The sequence below is a fragment of the Artemia franciscana genome, chromosome 1 (genome assembly GCF_032884065.1).
Source record: "Artemia franciscana chromosome 1, ASM3288406v1, whole genome shotgun sequence".
NCBI classification, from domain to species: Eukaryota; Metazoa; Arthropoda; class Branchiopoda; order Anostraca; family Artemiidae; genus Artemia; species Artemia franciscana.
In genome coordinates, this window is record NC_088863.1 from 51,285,565 (window position 1) to 51,308,703 (window position 23,139).

The window sequence follows — 23,139 nt, forward strand, 5'->3', positions numbered from 1 at the left end:
TAAGAATGCAACGCAATTTGGGCGTAAAGCTTTCTGGTACTATCTTTATTTGTAAGTTTTGATTCTATTTTGCATTAAACTGCTTGTTTTTTTAAATTATTTGTTCATTTTTGGTGAAAGAGTTTCAAATTTACCTCAGATCTTTCAGACTGACCATCTGTCTTATGTTCATGTTTCCCTGCCTAGTTCTAAAGCGAACCTTGTAGTAAATTTTCATATTTTTACATTTCATTCATGTACAGATGCAATTTAAGCTTGGGCCAGATATACTTATACAGAGATGACTCTTGTACTTTAATATGGCTTATACGAATCAGGGGAGGATCTAGAGCAAAATCTTGGGGGGGGGGGCAATGTGACAAAGGTGCCAATAATTGACCAAGACAAATTTATTCTAAAAAAGAGTGAAAAACAAGAAAAGACTGGGAAAGAGGGCGCCAGAATTTTTTTTTTTGGGGGGGGCGCAGGCCTCCCATCTGGATCCACTGGTGATACAAATCATGGAAAATTTAACCTCACAAATTTTCTATTTGACAAATTTTCTATTTGTCATGCGTTTAGAAGAAACAAGAATCCTCTATTTTTTAAGCTTATTAGTCTATAATAAACATGACTGGGCTATATTGAAAAAGTGCCTAGCAATAAAAGATTCCAAGCATGGTTGCAGTTTAACAACTCATTGCAAACACTGCAATGATATTATAAATTTCATAATAGTGGTCAAGCAGACAACAGCCACGTAGACATTAAACTACTAAAAGCTCATCATAGTAAAAGTTCAGTAAGACCAATACAGATGTCTACATTTCTCCTTTATCCCATTCTATTTAGAGCATCAATCTATATTCCCTTCTATGAAAGTTCCAACTTCCTTTTAGTCCTTTTTTTTATTTCATATTGCCACCCTACTCAAGGAGGTCCAGGTGTCTATTTGTCTTGGTATAATATTTTGGCAACATGTCATCATTTATCTGTAGCAGATGATATAACCATCCTAAACTCCCTTTTTAAGACCATACAGCAGATGAAAGCCATTTTTTTTTAAGCAGTTCATTGTTTTGTAAACAATCATTCAAAAAGGGGGTAACGTTTATATTAACAGATTATTCAGATAGCTAGGAAACAAACTTACCTCAATAGTCAGAATTGTATCGTGAATCTAAATTTAAAGTTCATTTGTGTCAGAAATGAACTTTACCCTACCCCTATATAAATACCAATTTAGGGTATATATATATATACATACACATTAGGGGAAGGGGGTGAAGTTCAAACTTACCTCTATAGTCAGAATCGTATTTTGAATCCAAATTAAACATTTGTGTCGGAAATGAATTTTACCCCCACCCCACTAATTTGCAAATATACGAGTCTTCGTTTAATCTCTCGAGTGATAACACCTTTTTGGTTATATCAAACAGTTTTGGGTAGCGAAGTGTAGCAAGGAGCGACCTGGCTTAATAGTAATCGAAACTCTAAAAAGAGGAATTTTGATACCAATAGTTACATCAAAAGAATCGCATTTTAATGTTGATTTTAAATATATAAGTTTCATCAAGTTTAGTCTAACCCATCAAAAGTTACGAGCCTAAGAAAATTTGCCTTATTTTAGAAAACACGGGAAAACACCCCCTAAAAGTCATAGAACCTTGACGAAAATCACACCATCAGATTCAGCGTATCAGAGAAGTCTACTGTAGAAGTTTCAAGCTCCCACCTACAAAACGTGGAATTTTATATTTTTACCAGGAGACAGATCACAAACATTTCCTCCCCAAAATCACCGGATCAAAATTTTGAGATAGCCATTCTGTTCAGTTTAGTGGAAAACCTAATAACTATGTCTTTGAGGACGACTTCATCCCCCAGAGTCCCCAGGGGAGGGACATACAGTAATGGTTATTATGAAGCGTACAGACGTTTCCAGGGGACTTTTCCGAGTTGGGTGGGGTGGGTAGAGGGGGGGGTTACGTGGGAGGATCTTTCCATGGAGGAATTTATCATGAGGGAAGAGAGTTGAGGCAGGATTTTCTAGCATTATTAAAAAACATGAAAAATACATAATTTTTTTTCAACTGGAAGTAAAGAGCAGCATTCAAACTTAAAACGAACAGAAAATATTACGTATATAAGGGGGTTCGTCTCCTCCACAATACCTTGCTCTTTATACTAAAGTATTTTTAGTAATTTCAACTATTTATTCTACGGCCTATGTGATTCAGGGGTCATTCTTAAAGATTGGGACAAAATTCAAGCTCTAGTGTAGAGAGCGAGGTATTGACGAGGGGGCGAACCTCCTCATATACGTAGTATAAATACACAAATATAGAAGTTCATTACGTAAGTTAATTTGTAAGTTACGTATATTTATTACTAACAAGAAAGTTCGTAAAAAAATTAAAAATTCTGGTTGCATTTTTAAGTGACCAGAAATTGGAGGGTAACTAGATCTCCTCCCCTATCCCTTTGTTTTATCAAAATCGTCCGATCAAAACTGCGAAAAAGCTATTCAGCAAAAAAAAAATATGCAAATTTCGTTTTAATTATTCATGTGCGGTGAGCTAAAATCAAAACATGCATTAATTCAAAAACGTTCAGAAATTAAATAAAAAAAACAAGTTCTTTTTTTTAAACTGCAAGTAAGGAGCGACATTAAAACTTGAAACGAACAGAAATTCTTCCGTATATGAAAGGAGTTGTCCCCTCCTCAACGCCTCGCTCTTTACACTAAAGTTTTTTATTGTTTTAAAAAATAGAGTTGTGACAAAGAGTCAAACTTAAGCGGAAAGACAGATGCGTTGAGGAGGGGACAACTCGAACTTCAATAAATGCATTGACCTTAAGTGATTACAGAAGTTTTAAAATAATCTGCTATGGATTAAAATATAAACTGACTTTATTGCTATGGACTAATTATGGATAGCTTTGTTTGGATGTAATAATACGGCAGCAACAAATAGGTACGACAATTTATTCTCTTCAACAATTTTTTTTAGTTCGAATTTTAGAAAATAGTTTATCACCCACATTTCATCCATTTGGTCGCTAATTCAGTGACAGCCTGCGCAGAAGAGAGCGGGAACAAACACGAGAGCTGTATCGGTACCAGTGTTGCCAGATTGTCAACGCAGAAAAACGCCCTGGGGTTTTCGAAACAAGCCCGAACAAGCCCCAAAAATTTTTACCGAAATAATCCACTTTTGAGATTTCACTTTACAGTGAGCGTGTCCAAAAGCTTGTTTCATAGAGAATGCTATGTCTGGATGCAACATTCATGCTAAATTTTCAGCCCAAAAGCTATTCTCATCGTTTTTCCTTTAAACTTCAGGAAGAGTCGTAATTTTGTTGATCTCCCCTCAACATTCGCAGGGAAGAAGGATAAATTTACCCGGCAGACAGGAATACTTGACATTTTTGGCTGCTTTTAAGTTTGAAATATAAAAGAATTACCTTAAGCTGTATGGCAGCTTAATATTTTGAACCCATGGTTTTTTTTTCTGACGCTAAGCCTTTGCATTGAAAAATTTATGGTGCGAAAGTAAAACTGTTTACTTGGAAACAATTTCGTCCATGGAATTCTCAAACTCGAGACTTTTGAAATCAAAGAACATGTGTTCAGACTTGGGATCAAAGTTGGGCGATTTAATTGTGACTGCTGCTATTTTAGATGAAAGCTAAATAAAAAAGACAAAGGGCCATTTCCCAGCCGAGCCATCGAGGCATTTCCTAATATGTTATTATTCCTTACGGTTTTAGCTTTCCCTCCAAAATTACACCTTTCAACAGAGTTGCCGCCTCTCCATAGCTTTCCGAAAGTTATAGCCCTATACAAATAAAGCCACTTCCCCATGCCCTACTACCCTAATAAGTGACACATTTTTTTAATATTTCACTAAATATTATATTTTATTTATATTTATCTCTTTAGAAACCTATTTTAAAGCAAGATTATATTCTTAAAATTACCTTAAGCTAGGTTGCAGCTAAATATTTTGAACTTTTATGGTTATTTATGACGTTAGGACTTTTAACTGAAAACCTTCTTTTTTTTCTTGTCACCTAGTTTTAATGGACGCGGCTCTCAGCTAATTATTAGTGCATTGACATCGTAATAAAACAAAAAAAATCACGATTAACTGAAAACGTAATGAGATCTCTTCAATAAGCAAAAACTTTTAAAACAGAATTATGACCAAAATATCACAACTAGAAATACAGCGGCTTAATTACTTCTTTAGATAGAGTGATAAAATGCAAAAAAAAAAAAGTAATTGAAGCTTGAAATTCTGTAAAACAAAGGGAAAAAACTTCATGAGAATCTACGTAATGATTGAAAAGCTCTAAATACTTTTGGTACGTTTTCTTAATACCTCAAGCAACAAAATTTAAAAATAATTTATGAGAAATGAGATATAATGTACAGCTTTTGACAAAAAAGTGCTACAACAACTGAAATACCAATATATTGAACGAACACAAGGAAATTTTGATTTGAAAAAGCTAACTGCAAGCTAGAAATTCAGTATCAACAACTTAGGAAAAATATGCATATCAAAAGCTGATTATTTTGTAATACAGCATTTTGGTTTTTAGATGGAGCTTTTCAATCGATTTCTTTTACCAATCAGGCTCCAGCTCGAATATTCCTAGTTTTGGCTACACTGAAGGAGCTCATTTTTATATGAATTTCACAGAATATGAAGAATTCCAACATTTGTTTTTCTTTTTTAAAGAAACCGATGGTCAATTCCTATTCGTACTCTGAGGTGCAAATTGAAAAAAATCCTATTAAAAAATAATTTCATATCTTATTTTCGACATTATTTGCTAGAATATTCAGGAAAACGTAGAATATTTAGCATTTTCGTTGGATTTTCAACATTTTTTTTCGGAAAGTCAGTAAAGTGTAAAATGTAAAATTCTTTCACTGGAATTTTGAAACTAATTGGTTGGACTTCCAAAAATTGGTTATGGGAAAGTCAACAGAACATGGAATATTAAAGACTTTTGCTGGACTTTAGACGTCTGTTGTTGGAAAGTTAACAAATCGTTGAAGATCACACTTAATTGTTCGATTTGAAACCTTTGTTGAAAATTCAACAAGAAACTTTATTTTTGTTTAAGCGGTTGAAATTCAACGCATTTTCTTGTTGGAAATCCATTTCTTTAAAGTATACATCTACACCTCAAGAAGATAGAAAAAAACACCAGGATAAAAACGGCATCAGAAGAAAAGAAAACGAATATAAGAGCCAGTTCTGCGATTCTATAGTAATACCACTAAGTCATCAAGATCATTGTTAAAATTCACATATGTGGTTGCAACGCGACCCCCAAGCCTATGGATTTCACTATTGAACTGCAATATTTTTTTAGTAGGCTCAAACTGCGAACAGCAAATACCACACACTGACAACCACAACCGAAAGACTACTATTGAGTTCAGCATAGGCAACAACATTCGGTTCCAAAGTTTGTTCGTCACAATATCCATCATAGAAAATGACCTCTCAAGTACAGCATTGCTTATTGGCAGGCTGAGGAGAGTCAACGCCCACCTCGTTAAGTCACGAAATGGAGGGACACCAACTGGATCAAGATGGTGCAGGACCTTGACCCAGAATTCACAAGAGTCACTCGGAATTCCTCCACCAGAAGCTGATGCCCAATCAACTACTAAGAGTCTTCTCCGCTGACTCTCTAACTCGCTAATATTCAGCAATCGAATAACATCAAAAGGTAAATCACTAAATAGAGGACGCAACTGTAACAAACAAATGGTGGGAGAAAGCACTTTCAGTTTCAGCAGAGAATCAAGAGCTGGGGGCAAGCGCTTTAAAACTGCTCTAGCAGCTTCTTTGAGAAATTTGAGGCAACGCAACTTTATTTCCTCCTTTTGATGACTGGTCAGGTTAGATCTTTCTAGCCCCAGAGGGACCTCGTAACCGTAGTCAACCTGGGCTGTATGAAGGTAATAAATTTCGAAGTCCATATTCAGTGTTAATGACACTACAGACGTGTGCAGCTGCTTTCTCAAGAAGCTGCCATGAGAAGTTTGAGGCAACATAACTTTACTTCTTCCTTTGGATGACTGGTCAGATTATATCTTTCAAGCAACAAAGGAACTTATATCTGTAGGCAACCTGGGCTGTAGGAAGCAGGCGTGTGCAATATTTTCCGAAGAAGACTTAATACAAACTCTTTTAGCTCTTCAAATAAACGAAAGTGAAATGCGTTAGTGTGTTGGAAAAGAAGGTTAACTCTCTAGAATTTGGCCAATAATGGCTTCAAGAAAACAATATATGCCTTATTTCGCTCATTGAGGTACATATCATGGAGCACTCGGGCAATTTAGCAACGTTCCTTTTCCTTCGCTAATCGAAAGTGTGCTGAAAGCTCAGAATACTACTTGAGTATGCGAACAATTGCTCTACATCGACAGCCAACGCGTATTGGAAGGAGAAATAATTTTCAACAGGGTATTCCCATCGTTTATGAGCTTTAACATTTGCTGATATGCCTCTCTTCATAGCGGACTAACGTTAAACCACTTGTAAGTCTCTGAGAGGATGAATTCCAAATTGCTTGGAAGCTCTCCAACCGCCTCGGAAGCACACAAATGTAGGTAGTAAAATATACAATTGAAGAGCTTGAGTTGAGGCAACCCGTCATCTCGTAATAATGTAAACAAATGGTTCCCCCCATACAAGTTGTTTGCTCCATGTGTCCCAATACCTATCAGATTTTTTATGGGAATTCCACATGAAGCTAAGAAGTATTTCAGTTCTCGATGTAAAATCACAGATGTGGTCAAATGTACTTTGACCATGCCCAAAATAGCACAAAGAACTTTTTTCATCTTGGGTCTATAGTATCTCACACAAATACCCATAAATTTCATGGTGGCAAGATCAGTCGATTCGTCCAGAATAAGGGAATATCCGCTGTCACCAATATCAGCGACAATCTCTTGGAGACTTTCTGGTCCAAGAACATTCTTGTTAGGGGCTGAACATTTTGTTCTCGTCAATTTCATTGCCTCGAAAACTGGTCCAGGAAAAGCACTCGTGATAATGGTGGATAGGTGTTCAATAGTTATAATCGACGAATGACATGCGACATATGCTGCCAAAATCAGTTCCGCTTTTCATGCTTTGACATCGAGCAGAGTAATTCCTAGAAAAAGAATGGGGTTTTAATTCAGCAGGTTAATCTGCGAAGTGTCAAATATATCCTGCAACACTTTCGACAGTTATTCACTTTTAAAAGTGAGAAACAATTTGGAAAAAACTAAACTGACTTTTCACGCGAGCTTTGGATAATCATCTGACGTAAGGGTAAAGACGCCCTACAGACTCAGCTTCAGGAAAACTCATATTTTCAGGTATCGACTTTGAATAAAAAAGTTTGAGATTGTAACACCAGTTTGTGATATTTTTTTTCTTTTTTTTTTACTTCAATCGTTTGAGCTGACTAACCACAGAGACAGGCTACTAGTTCTGCACATAATGAAGCACTGGATATATAATGAAGCTTGAGGCTATGTGGATCCTTTCGGCCTTCTGGTAACTATCTGCCTCCTTACACTTTATTTCCTTGTACAAATACTATAAAAGCATCAAAAAGGAAGATTGAAACATAATTTCATGAAACCTGTATTAACTCAGAAGAAGGCTAATAGAGAATCAGCCTACAGAGGATAAGTACTAAATTTTGTATTTTAATTCTCTACGGCGCTCGTTCAGTGTATTGAAGGTTTGCAAATATACTAATATTTACAATTTACAAAAAAAACCTGGAACCTTGTAATGTAAGTTGACATAAAATGCTGACGAAAAATTGCGACAAACTAAATCATAGATGACAAGAAGCAGATTCAAAATGACTTAGGACAACATTAGGACTGCAAGGTATTCTTTTGTAACATTTTGAGTGTTCATGCTTGGGTGTTATGAAGTCCATCTTCAACTGTTTCAAACACAATTTCAAGAAAAAAGTATTTGGCGTCCTACCTTTATCCATGTTTTGTAGATGAAACGTTTCTTTTCAATGGTTGTCACTAGTAATCGGCCGTAATAAATAGTTCTTTGTGATTCACTTTACTTATTTTCTTCTTCTTCTTTAGTGAATCGTAGGGTATATTTAAACTTTTCCTAAAATCCGTTCGCTTTCTTTCCTCAAAAGTTTCGTAAAAGAATGAACTTAAACTTGAAAAAAAAATTCTTAAAAAAAATAAATAAATATTATTCTTTGGAGCAGAAAAAGCCCAAAACAAGCCAAATTAAAAAACAATAAGCCCAGTTCCCCCCCCACTCGATCCCGCAAAAAAACGCCCGCCCCAGCCCAGAGAAATAAGCCACCAGGGCTTGAAACAAGCCAATCTGGCAACACTGTTCGGTACTGGTCAGACATTGATCCTTAACCCTTTCACGGCGTGGGATTCCAACTGGAATCACAGTCTTTGCTGAAGCATAAGTGCCATCTAGTTATGAGACATTGAATCGAAAATTATACCATCAGATAGCAGACATCGAGCTCTTTCGACTTAGTACCTTTTTAGACGCACCAACATCTGTTGGGTTTTACCCGTGTCATTTCAGTTCTTCGTTTTGTGATTGAAGGAACTCCTGAAGGTAAGGGAAAAAATTTTTTCTTTGATTGGAGTGTTACATTTAAAGAAAAAATTGGGCAGATAAAGAATGATTAGAATATCAATTATAACTAATTATTTGAGGTTGGAGATCTCTGGTTTACCAGCAAGGCCACTCATTTGTCTTGATCCCATAAGGCATCAACCAGTCATGAAGGTATAACAAACGTTATAATAGTCGGTTTTGATTTGTGGGGGTTATTATTTTTGTTTGTATGGTTTTGGTTATTTCTTTGTAACCTTAGAATTTTCAGTTGTGGTAGTTTTGTAGTTGTACTATCTAGTTAGTGACTTTTAGTGATTAATTTTCAAAAAACTAGTGATTTTTTCCTGATTCTGGTGATTTTAAATGGTAGAGCGCATAAAATTAAGCGAAATAAATTAGCCTTGAATCTAATTATGGGATAAGGGATATTTTAGTTAAAACGATACTGAAAGCTAAGAAAACTAAATGTTTTCAAAGTAATGACTTGAAGAAAAATGCCTTTGGATGTAGAAAAGAAAAAAAGTTAGATTTTTTTCTGTTGTTTTATTATCTGTGTGCTGAATCTGATGAAAGATATAGAGATGTAGTGTTTGATATAAAGAAAGCTAAGAAAGCCCAAACAATTCTTTGTTCCAAGAAACCATACTTATCTATTGACGGAGACCGGGCTGATATTTATAAATTTCATAAACTTTTTTTCCAGTAATTATTGTTGAAATTAGTTTAAATTGTTGTTTTATATAATGCATGTCAATAAAAAAGTAGGTGTAATATTTATCATTTTTAGTGCTATGATGTCAGAGAGAGAGAGGAACGATTATTCAGAAGACAGACTACACAAAATGCGAACCACATCTTTTCACGGGACGAGGCTGTTCAGTATATTCTTGAACCAGACGAAGAACTGTCTGATCTAAAAATCGAAGACGATGAGGACCTTGACCATGAGGAAGATGATAACGATCCTGACTGGAGCCTCCCTGTCAACCCCTCCCTTGAATATGGCGTCGATGAAGATGATTTACGTTTATCGTCGTTGACTCAGGTACACATCGTCAACCGAAGTGCATCTCCACCACCATCCCTTTTGGTTGCCTCTTTCATTAGTGACCCATCTACCTCTGGTACAGCAACACCTTTCCAATCTTCATCTTCGAGAGAATTTCTATGGAGAAGAAAAAACTTTGAATCATCCAATGTAACCTGGAAGTCTTCTCTTCCTCCACTTCCTCCGGAAATTCTAACCCCTGTTGAATATTTCAAGCAGATGTTTGATGATGATATTGTCGAAGACATTGTTTTTCAGTCCAATTTGTACGCGATGTAGGAGGGTGTCCAAATGAGAGTCAAAAGTAAAGAGATGGGACAGTTCCTAGGAATCCATATGCTCATGGGCATAATAAAACAACCCGCAATTTCTCAACACTGGGATATAGCTACAAGTTTTACCCTCATTGCAGATGTCATGTCCAAAGACCAGTTTAAAACCCTTCAAATATTTTTTCATACAAACGGTAGCCATTTTGCTGTTCCAAAAGGTCAAGACGGCTACGACTCTCTTTTCAAACTTCGGCCGGTTACAGACGGACTGTGATTAAATCTAAAGAAAATCCCTGTGGAGAAAAGGCAGAGTATTGACGAGCAAATGGCCCCTTATAAGGGAAGGCTAAGCTTCAAGCAATACCTCAAGGACAAACCCCACTCCTGGGGAATCAAGATACTCAGTCGTGCATGGGCCAGCGGAATCATCTACGACTTTGAGGTCTATACTGGGAAAGGTTTGGTTCCGGTCAGTGAGCTTGGGCAGGAAGCAGAGCTTGTGCTCAGACTAGCAGAGGCGATTCCAAGAAAGGAGAACTTCAAGCTCTTTTTTGACAATTATTACACAAATATACAACTGATTCACGAACTCATTTTACTCGGGATTCATTCAGCTGGCACCGTCAGGGCAAACAGACTGAAAGGTTGCTCTATCGAAGCTGACAATGTACTGAAAAAAAGGGAAGAGGAAGTTTTGACTACAGAGTTTAGACTAATAGCGGTATAGTGGCTATGAAGTGGTTTGAAAACAAGAGCGTCTGCATTGCTTCGTCGTTTGTCAGCGCTGACCCTTCAGACAACTACAAACACTGGGACAGTAAGTTGAGGAAGTATGTCGACGTTGTCCATCCCCTATGCATTGCTCAGTATAACAAATTCATGGGTGGCGTTGACCTCAGTGACATACTCATTGAGCTGTACAGGATAGATATCCGTGGAAAGAAATGGTATATGCCTCTCTTTTACTACTTCTCGGATCTTTCAGTCGTCAATGGATGGTTGTTTTATCGGCGTCATATCGGTCAGCATGGCCGAAACCACAAAAACAGCCTCTTAGACTTCAAGAGCAAAATCTCCAACTACCTTACCTCTGCAAATGATGGAACTCCAAGATCTTGTGGAAGACCCCTCAGAGACCAAGACTTTTCCACTAGAAAAAGACCAAAGCTTGTCAAACCAAAGCCATATGATATTGTTTGCTATGACGGCATCCAGCATTGGCCAGAGGCTGTGGCTGATAAGAAGCGATGCCGGCTCTGCTCCACTTATGCTTCAATCCAGTGTTCAAAGTGTCAGGTGTCATTGTATCTGGTGCAGAACAGACGTTGTTTCAAAATCTTTCATACCCAAAGACTATTTTGTATTTCTTCTTCTTTGTATTGGCATCAAACATAGATTTCCATGTTAGATCAGTATATGGATTTTGTGGCGTGTGACAGCGGATGATGTCAATTGGAGTCATGACTGTAAGTCTGGAGAGAGAGAGACAGAGAGAGAGAGAGAGAGAGAGAGAGAGAGAGAGAGAGAGAGAGAGAGAGAGAGAGAGAGAGAGAGAGAGAGAGAGAGAGAGAGAGAGAGAGAAGTTTATTAATATTAAATAGAACACAATGCAAAATACAATTCAAAATCGAATTACAATACACTTAATTCCCCTTGAAAGGCTCCATGGCTAGGGATACAAGGGGGATAAGAACAAAAAAAACAATATACAAGAAAAAAATTCAATATAGGCAATATATTTATGGGGGATAATATAAGCAACAACTTGAAGGAGAAAAAAAAAACATAGAGAACATACCTGAGGCCTGGGAGTCAAGCGCAGAGAAGACAACCACACACCACGAACAGAACACAGGGGACATCAACTCCTCAGAGGAAAAAAATATCATTCTATTTGATTCTTTATTAAATGATCCTTAAGAATCCTTTTAAAAGTCCCAAACGAGTAGCATTTCTGCACTGAAGAAGGTAGTGAATTCCAGACCTGTGGACAAGCAATGTGGGGATTGAAATCTGATTGAATAGTAGAAGTAGGCGGAATGTCGATATTATTTGAAGAATGAAGGCTATATGGAGCTGAATCAGAAATAAACATAGGAGTTTTCCGAAGAGATTTTAGAAGATGAAGTTGAAGTTGATCAAAGTGAATTTTGTGATCAAAGTTGATGCCGTGAAGTTGGTCAAAGACAAAAGAAGCACAAGAAATAATGTAAATAGACCGTAGACTTAAGAGTGGTGTTGGTGAAGAACGGTTGGTGTCCATAACCAGACGCCGTGCTTTATTATACATGACGGAAAGTAACCGCAACGTAGACAAAAAAGTAAACATCCATACAATACGGCAATAAGAAACATATGACTGGACAAGACAGATAAAAAGAAGTTTCAGAATAGATCCAGGAAATGTGTATGTAAGTTTTCGAATGATACCCAAACTCCGTGAGACCTTAACCCTAATCATGGCTACATGGTTTCTGAATGAAAAGTTCTCATCAATCAGGATACCAAGAAACCGGACCACCCGATTCTCTGGTCTGAATGAATGAATGAATGTAATGAATGAATGAAACTGATATTTCGTTTCAAACTCATCATATGTAAGGTCATTCAAGGCTAAAATCTGAATTTTTTTTTTCTTTAGCTCTATCATAGTTCAGTCCTGATAGGGTTAAAATGCTGGGGAATGGCGTTTTCGGTACTGGCACTTCCCACAGGTTTTGTTAACTGTTTTATAGCAGATATCAGTAGCTGATTAATATTCATCAACGGTACTTCATATTTCATTGCAATTTAAAATTCTCCATATCTCATTCACTCTCATTAACTGCCCCCAGAGTCAGAAACAGATTCTAATAGAAACGGAGAAAAAAAACGGAATTCTGTTTCTTTCTTTCCGTTTATTTTTTTACCGAACACAAACGGACTGTTTTTTTTTCTTCTTTCTAACAGATGTTTTAACAGATAGTTCTGTTTCTTCAGTTTTTTAGTTTTATGAAAGTAAAATGAACAATGATCAATAATAAAAAAAAAATTCCCCCAAAAAAGAAGACCAAACAGACCCCGGTTTGCCCCCCCCCCCCCCCAACTGAAATTTAACTTCTTCCAAAATCTTGTCAAAACCAAGATAAATCTGAATGATTCAAGCATCAACAGAAACGGATCAGTTTTTTTAATTTATATTTATCTTTATAGTACTAATTAAATAATAATAATAATAATTCATTTATCACCCACTTCACAAAACAGAGGTTAAGTGGAGTAAAATACAAAAGAAAAACAGCAAAAGTAGTACAAAAGAAACAAATTTAATCACATACAGAAAAAAGACGGATAAGGCGATGAAAACATCCTAGCCTATAAAGCGCTTCAATAGCTAGCCTCGCAGATAATTTTTCGAAAGCACCAGTAATATCTGTCGCACAATACTTTTTAACCAGTTTTGTATTCCGGTAAGAACGAAGTAGATATAAAAGAAATTTGCAGTACCGGTAATAATTTATGCGAATACGTTTTAGATCACCAGTCAACAGAAGTGGCCTAATACCAGAACACAAGAGCACAGAAAGATCACAAAAATTTGAGTCAAGTCGAGTTAGCGCTCTTCTCCTATAGTGTCAACGATTTGCTACAATCTTAGAGTAACCGAGCCTCAGCTTATCACTAATATCTTTGACAGCACGAGACCGGTGAGCATTCATAGAATCGCATACTGTTATACCAAGGCAACGAAACGATTTAACACGAGGAATACTAAAACCATCGCAGTATAGTGATTCTGAACAATTATTACCGTTGAAAACAAGAAACTCGCACTTGTCAATATTTAGGTACAGGCCGATATCGCGGAAAGCAGAAGTAACTGACTTCACTGAACGGGCAAGACCAGACTCAGTTTGACTAATCAGAAGAAGGTCATCCGCATAAGCCAGATATGAGATATCAGATGGTCCTAGTAGGCACGTAGTCGATATTTTTGATAATACATTTTCAATACAAGCATTAAAAATATACGGCGAAAGAACTCCCCCTTGTCTTACACCGCAACGAACAGGGATATGACCAAAATAAGAATTATCTAATGACTTAAGGCGAAGGTAAGGATGGGAGTACCAAAAACGAAGCACGTGAATTACCGACGGATTTACTCCTCTCTGGCATAATGCTGTCTATGCTTGAGTATGACAAATACTGTCAAATGCTTTAGACAAGTCTAGGGTTGCGAAATGAAGTACGCGACGAGTGCGATGGGCATCTTTTAATAAAGAAGTCAAAGCACGGTGAGCATGCTGACAGCCTAGCCCAGATCTAAAACCAAATTCATTATCATCATTTAGAGCAAGCTTAGTGATCTGAGGTAGTAGGAGGTGTTCAAAAAGCTTGCTAAGAGTACAAGCTACCGTTATCGGCCTATAAGAGCTACAAGAAACCGGATCTTTTCCTTTTTTAGAAGTGACGTAACGCTACCGCATAGGAACGAATCAGGCACACACGAACTACTCAACCACATTTGAAAAAACAGTTGGAGATGAGATACCAGTTCAAAAGAATTCGGAACAAGATTCAAAACACTAATCCCATCAAAATCCAAAGATTTTGATTTTAAACCCTTAATAATAGCCCACTTTTCAACTGGAATCACATGTCTCTGACATAAACGTGACGGCAAATTTTTTTCAAGCAAACACGAGAAACGCTTATGCACTGCATAATTAACTTTCGAAAATATTTTTGAATAATGTTCGATCCAAGATGGACGAGATATAATATCACTAGAACTTGCATCCGGAAACTTGGCAGAATTTATCACTTTTCGCCACTCACTATTACTTTTCGGAAAAGTTTCACCGGAGTTACGAACGGCACGAAGATGGTGTTTATATTCGAGTTTCGTCTTTTGTTTTAGATCAAACACAGTACCCCGAGAAGGTCGACCATAGGCAGACCCGATTCTTAACCAGAATTTGGCCTTATTCTTGACTTTTTTCAGCAAAGGATCACACTTCCAAATTGGTTTTTGGGTATTCCAACTGATACGGATCAGCGGGATGGCCACATCTTCAGCTTGCTTTATACATAAGATAATGTCACGATAATAGCGATTCAAATCAGTATGAATATTGTCAATAATAGGGTACGCATTTGTGCAAAGAAGATGGAAAGGGACACGTACGGTGGACAGTAGAGTTCCAAGGGTAGCAAGGTAAAGAGGCATGTTCGCACTAGACCAATCACGTTTTTCAAACCACTTATGCGATATTGAGGGTTGGTTCGAGTATATGTCAGAAGTAACCATAATATCAAAATACAGAAGTAAATAATCATAATCTCTCTCATCTTCATCAACATGTACTGCTGAAGTTTTTAATGAATGATGGCAGATACAGTGGTCTAAATTTGAGACAGAACCACAACCATAATATCAAAATTCAGAGGTAAATAATCATAATCTCTCTCATCTTCATCAACATGTACTGCTGAAGTTTTTAATGAATGATGGCAGATACAGTGGTCTAAATTTGAGACAGAACCACTACAGTGGATATATGTAAAACTATGGTCTTTTGTTAGGACCTTAAATACTGAGGGTAGACACTGAAAAAGCGCTTCCTTTCGTGTCGAGGAAACGGTGATGTCACAGTTTAAGTCGCCTATAAGCACCCACTTGTATCCCAGACGCTCAATACCCAGATATGAGAGTCTTTAATTTATTGCAGGCATTCGCATAGCTGAAGAAGGAAGAAACGGATCTTCTATCATGGGGCAAATAGGCGTTGATTATGATCACGTCTGCAAGCCGGATTGCAAGATAGTGTTCAGAGGATTGGTAGTAGCTAGGAGACAAATAGCTAGGCAGAGATCGCTTAATTATACAGGCAAGACCGCCAGAAGGCCCGCCTCGGGTACGTCGGGCATTCGTGATGAAAACAGCATGTTGAGAACTTCGCCTTAGAAAGTTTACACTGCAACTTGGGAGCAGGTGTTCTTGTAAGAGAAAAACATCATGATTAGCTAGTTTCTCATCAAGGCTTAACACTTTATCCTTTGTCCCATTGATGTTGAAAGAGTAAACTGAGACTTTATACTCATTCATGATTGCAAGCGAGAAGGCCGTGGAACTTTGGAATTAGCAAGAGCCTTTAGTTTGGAGCAACGAAAACTGTAAGCAACATGATCTCCACTATAATTTGCACACTTTGGTGTGTTACTGCAAGGTGAGTCACTGGAGTTCATATGGGGACCAGAGCACCGTGAGCATTTGTATTTTTTATCGGGACATTTTGCAGCAAGGTGGTCAGGTGATTGACATTTCCTGCAGCACCTAGAAATTCGCCGATATTCATACACTCGGAATAGTTCATAGCCTATCTTCAGTCCAGATTTAAGGGCCGATGAAAGAGAAATTTCGTCTTCGAACGTAATTTTCGCACAATTTGAGCTCCCAATTCTCATAGCGTCTCGAACACCCCTGCAAGCTTTAAGAGGCGCAAGATCAAGATCTTGTGCAACGCCTTTCATGATACCAAAAAACTTTTTCTCTACCATTTTTGCTTCACAATCACGAAAAACCGAGCGCGCAGATTTGCAAAAGTCAGCAGCGGCCATGCTATCGATCTTCACAATCAATTTATCACCAGAGGCTCGAACAGTATAAATGCACTCGTGACCAGAAATACAGTCAATTCTTTCCTTCCCTTTAGATGCATTATCGATATCACGCGGTATATTCGTGATAATAACAGTGGCTTTGCTTATATCACTACCAGTAGCACTGCTAGGAAGGCTGGGGAAATTCAGATCATAAGCTGACATTTTCTCATTAACTTGCGAAAGAGTCTGTTGAATTCCATTAAGTTTAGAAGCTATCCTGGAGTAAGCAACTGCTGGAATACAGGGAACTTCGGCTGGGGAACGGATAACAAAGACAGGCATGTCCTCGGAAAAACTCTGATTTTGAAGAAGTTCTAACATGTCTTTCAAATGATTCAAAACTGCATTTGAGCCCGTCCGCCTTGGATAGGGCTCGGTCAATTTCGGCAGCAAATCCCACAGGATTTTCTTCGATTTGGCAATATCACTTGACTCGAAGAATTCGACCGCAAATTTTAAGATCACTGTAGCTTCGACACCTTTTTCAATATTATACTGCAGAAAGTTCAGAACCGGGGCATAAACAAAGCAGTCCGTATCCGAATCAGAGTCCATTTTCATGGAAATAGTCTGTTAATCCAATTCCGAGTCAAAAACATACGCTCCCTAGCCCCTAGGGTTTGATGAAATTACGCCACTGTTTATCCCCCCACTCACAACGTGTAAGTATATAGCCAAAATTTGCTTCTAAAGTATTATTAAATAAATAAATAAAAGTTTTTTTCTTATTTGCACGTAAGAAGCGACATTAAAACTTAAAACGAACTGAAATTATTCCGTATATGAAAGGGGTTGTCCCCTCCTCAACGCCAAGCTCTACGCCAAAGTTTGACTCTTTATCACAGTTCTGCTTTTTAAAACAATAAAAAACGTTAGCGTAAAGAGCGAGGCGTTGAGGAGGGGAAACCACCTTTCATATACGAAATAATTTCTGTTCGTTTTAATGTCGCTCCTTACTTACAGTTAAAAAAACTTGTTTTTTATTTAATTTCTGAACGTTTTTATGGCACTTGATATTTACCAAGTGACATATAGCGATCGAAAATTCTGTTGGTTGATTGGTCCCAGTTTTGCTAGTTCAGGCACTTCGAGATAAGCTAGGACGATGAAATTTGGCAGGCGTATCAGGAACCAGACCAGATTAAATTAGAAATAGCCGTTTTCCCGATTCGACCATTTGGAGGGGAGTGGGGGGGCACGGTTAATTCGGAAATTAGAAAAAATGAGGTATTTTTAACTTACGAACGGGTGATCGGATCTTAATGAAATTTGACATTTAGAAGGATATCATGTCTCAGAGCTCTTATTTCAAACCCCGACCAGACCTGGTGACATTGGGGGGAGTTGAAGGGGGAAACCTAAAATCTTGGAAAACGCTTAGAGTGGAGGGATCAGGATGAAACTTGGTGGAAAAAATAAGCACAAGTCATAGATACGTGACTGACATAACCGGAACGGACTCGCTCTCTGTGGGGGAGTTGGGGGGAGGGCTAATTCTGAAAAATTAGAAAAATGAGGTATTTTTAACTTACAAAGGAGTGATCGGATGTAAATGATGTTTCATATTTAGAAGGACCTCGTACCTCAGCTCTCTAATTTTAAAATCCGACCGGATCCAGTGTCATTGGGGGAAGATGGAGGGAGGGGAGCCGGAAATCTTGGAAGCGCTTAGAGTGGAGAGATCAGGATGAAACTTGGTGGGAAGAACAAGCACAAGTCCTAGATACGTTATTGACATAACCGAACCAAGTCCGCTCACTTTGGGGGAGTTGAAGGGGGTGTTAATTCGGAAAAAAATAGAAAAATTGAGGTGTTTTTAACTTAAAAATGGATGACCGTTCGTGAGATATTTTTAAATTTGATATTTAGAAGGAACTCCTGTCTCAGAGCTCTTATTTTTAGTCCCGACCAGATCTGGAGACATTGGACGGGGATATCGAAAATCTTGGAAAACGCTTAGTGGAGAGATCAGGGTGAAGCTTAGTGGGTAGACTAAGCAAATGTCGTAGATACGTGATTGACGTAACCGGACTAGATCCACTCTCTATAGGGGGAGGGGTTTACACAGGAGGATCTTTCCGTGGAGGAAGAGAATTTCCATGAAGGGGGCGTTGGATTTCCCAGCATTATTTAAAGACAATCAGAAATTCGATTAAAAAAACAAGTTTTTTCAACTGAAAGTAAGGAGCAACATTAAAACTTAAAATCAACAGAAATTACTGCTTATGTGAGGGAGTTCGCTCCCTCGCAAATACCTCGCCCTTTATGCTAAACTTCTAATTTTGTTCCTATTCTTTAAGAATGACCCCTAAATCACAAAGGCTGTTTAATTAGAATAAATTTGATACTACTAAAAAAAAAAAAGCTTAAAGAGCGAGGTACTGACGAGGAGGCGAACCCCCCGTATAAGTAATAATTCTGTTCGTTTTAAGTTTTAATTTTGCTCTTTACTTTCAGGTGAAAAAACTTGTTTTTTTTATTTAATATATCTATGTAGCTACATTAGCCTACCTTAAATTTTCTGATTACAAGCTCCTTTTCATTCATTCAGAAGTTTTTTAAACTGACGAAACTCACCCTGGATGCTTGGATTCTAGATTATCAAGAAAAAAAAAAGAAGACGGTGGCTACCAGCCCCTAATCTACCACGCTAAAGTTCCCCTTTTCGTTTATATTTTATCCTTGACTGGTCGTTTCATACCATCATCGTAAACTTTACTCTAAAGGCTCTACATTTAAACTCTATTTTGGATTTCCTTCAGACAAATGGAATGCTCGATTTAGCTTTGCTGTCGAAAATGCCACTCAACTTTTCCCAACTAGCGGCATTACGCGAAGCAAAAATGGTACTCCGTGAACTAGCAGTCCCTGCACGAATATCTCGAGCTACAAAAAGCCTGGACCTCATTGAGGGAGCTTCATGCTTTGGCTGAACCAAAACTGTCAAATTGACCTTCAAGAATAGGCAGTCATTGAACTTGGCAATTTCTAGTGGAAATAATTTGGGATATCATTTTTTCCGAGTGGTCAAGTACAAGTAGGCCCCACGATGGTGCTTTAGGTGCCAAAGCCTTGACCACCTTATTGAAAACTATAGAAGTGGTCCCAGATGTGCTATATGTTGCAGACCTCACATTAGTAGCAAGAACTCGCCCAATGTATTTCATGCAATGAACTAAATGTCTGTTTTAGCCTAAATAGTCAGAAACTAAAAGAAATTTTGAGAAATAAGAGTTACTCATGAAAAGTTCTATAAAAGCTCCAAGCCTGGATATTAATGGGTGCTACAAAAAAGGAAAGGCTCTGGATGGTCTCCTTTAACTGTATGATGTTCTATTCATTCAGGAACAATGCTCTCTGGATTGAACGGAAATTTCTTAAACCAATCCAAATTGCAGGACCTGTTCATACAGCCTGCTAAGTTAATGCCAGGGCGTCCGTCTGGAGGCCTTGCAACAAATACAAGAAAGGAATTTTCAGCAAAGTTGCCAATTAAAAAGAGTAACTTGTAGTCTCGTTTTGCTGTGGGTACTGACTTAATAAATGTATATATGCCTACTAATTATAGCAATACTATCTTGATGACAAAAGTTTTCTAAGGCATTTGATGCACTTTGGCGATATCTGAAATGTCTTGAGCATAGTAAGAGAAAATAGGTTATGGCTGGTGACTTGAACTGCAATCCCGCTAAAAACAATATCCACTCTGACATTTTTCTAAATTGCCTACCCACTTCCTTTCAAATTTAGCAAAAGTATTTGGATTTTTACATATACTCATTCTAGTGGAGGTACATCCAATATTGACCACGTTCTGTAGTGTATATCCATTCCTTGTCTCATGGTCCCCCTGTCACAGTATACACAGATGATCCAATTAGAGATCATCTTAGACTATCTTTTTATCTACAGCAATCACAGAACATTAATATTCAAAACAAGAAGGTGGGTGCAGACGAAGAATTGGAATAAATGTAATGCTGATCTGTATATGGCCCCTGTCCCCTCTATTCTTTTTTGCATCCCGCTAAAAACAATATCCACTCTGACATTTTTCTAAATTGCCTACCCACTTCCTTTCAAATTTAGCCAAAGTATTTGGATTTTTACATATACTCATTCTAGTGGAGGTACATCCAATATTGACCACGTTCTGTCGTGTATATCCATTCCTTGTCTCCCTGTCACAGTATACACAGATGATCCAATTAGAGATCATCTTAGACTATCTTTTTATCTACAGCAATCACAGAACATTAATATTCAAAAAACAAGAAGGTGGGTGCAGACGAAGAATTGGAATAAATGTAATGCTGATTTGTATATGGCCCCTGTCCCCTCTATTCTTTTTTGCATCAAAGTGCCATTCTACTTACTATGCTCCAGTCCTCCTGAAACATCTGCTATGATTGATCTTAACACTTTACTATCAGATTGTTCAAGCCATGAAAGTGTGCAAATCAACAGCAGTCCCTACTAGGAATATAAAGATTGGCACAGAAGAACCAAGATGGTCCAAGTCTGTTGTTGAGCTTCAGACAGCAAAGCAACATGCAAAAATCTGGCTGAGCATTTGGAAGACCCGTATACAGAAATGTTTTTGAGTTGAAACAGAGCACTAAATAAAAATATAAAGCTGAGCTAAAAAAAAAGCCGTATTATCAGACAACATTTCACTGCAAATAAGACATCATGGCAAAATATAATCCAAACTGATGGAAGTTTACCTAGTTCTTTTCCGACTATGAGTGATTGAAATTTTTATTACATGTCAGTTTATGGATCAAAAATCTTGCCATAAGCAAATATTGTGAAGAGAAGGTTTCTAGCTGGCTTGGACGTTTTCAGGACAGTATTGTGTTGTCACCATGTCACTAAAACAGGTTAAAATCGCCGTAAGAAAAGCTCTGTCTAAAGCTAAGAACAGGATAGATGCTGACAACAGCAATGACTGTAAATCTTACAGAAACAGTGTATTGTGCATTTTGAGTAAAATATTTGAATATGGTATTTTACCTGAGCTAGACACCAAAATTTTTGGAGATAACCAGCTTCGATTCCAAAAAGGTGTTGGTTGCCCAGAGGCACACAGATTACTAGCAAACTTGCTAATCAATTTGGACAGTAAAAAATCACCTCTTCATGTGTGCACTGTTGATTTACCAAAAGTGTTTGATAGTATTAATCACATGCAATCTCTTGGAGCTCTATTTTACAGTGGTGTAAGTGTGAGTATTGTCAAAACTATAAAATTTAGGTATGTAAATTGGACATATCTACCAAATGGAGAGACAGTTTCAGAACCAATTAAAGTCAAAAGAGGTGTGAGGCAAGGCGTGTCATTTTCAAACATGGAATTTCTCAGATTCTAAACCAAATTTCTTCATCTCTTCTACTTCACATTACAGACTTATCTTATATAGCTTATGCTGATCAACATGGCTAAGAGAAATATTGTTTCCCTTGTAAATCCTTCAGTCCCTGCTATGTCATAGTTGAAATACCTTGGGTTAATGAGTTCTGAATTGCTCCACAAAACCAGGAAATCAATTGTGAAACACACATCCACTGCCATGAAACATACTTATGGCATTGTTATTCTAAAGCAGGGGCAATACTCTAGGAAATCACCTGTTTATATTTATTGTTCAATGTGCCAACCTCACATTATTTACCTTGCTGGTGTGACTCAACTACTTGCTGAAACATAAAATTAATAAGTGCTATTTTAGATATGCAAAGTTTCTGTTGTTTATTCCTAAGTGGCCCAAAAATTCCCATCTTGAAATATTTGGAATTATGAATCCAGTCAAAGAATGGTCAAGAATCTGTTAGAAGTCTGTGATAAAAGTGATACTGCATAGACAAGATTTTTCTCCAATAATAACTTCAGTGTTTCTTTTTATTGTTGTATTTAGTTGATTCTTTTCATATTCCCTTCCTCCACGATAATATCTTGTAGATGGTGTGTAAATAAATCATTATTATTATTATAGCCTATACCCTGAATTGGTATATAGGAGTAAGGGAGAGGTCTATTCCAGTGTATGTTAAAACTAAATGAATGATATATTTCAATTCAGGATGCAATTCTGACATAGAGGTAAGTTTGTTTCCTAGCCATCTGAATAATCTGATGATAAAAACATTACCCCAAAAAGTATAAGCAAATCCTTGGTTAATTCCTCTTTGAAATAGGCTATCTAATATGTTTTTGTCAATTTTCAAGTGATCAAATATAAGAAACACAATTAAAACTGCTATTAGCTGAAATTACACTTGAAGCAGTTTTAGAAAAATGCAAATCCTGCAAAATGTTCTATCTGAACTGTAAAAACCATGTGCTGTTCCTAGCCACACCCACATAAAAAACAACAACAACAAATAGCCTATTAGCCTAATCTTCGAAACAATCCTGAGTTTAGATTGATGTTCACAACTGAGGGAAAGGTGCCAGGCCAATATTTACAAGCTAGCAAGACCTGGAAAGTTGAACCAAGCCACTTGTAGGAAGGCTTTCTTGGCTAGTGGCTTT

General features: G+C 37.4%; 1 protein-coding gene across 1 annotated transcript in view; it reads right to left on the bottom strand.

Annotated features, from left to right (window-relative positions):
* The window catches only part of LOC136031103 (meteorin-like protein), a 133,682-nt gene that overhangs the window by 107,460 nt on the left and 3,083 nt on the right, over positions 1 to 23,139 (bottom strand). The gene's annotated exons all lie outside the window — the stretch shown is intronic.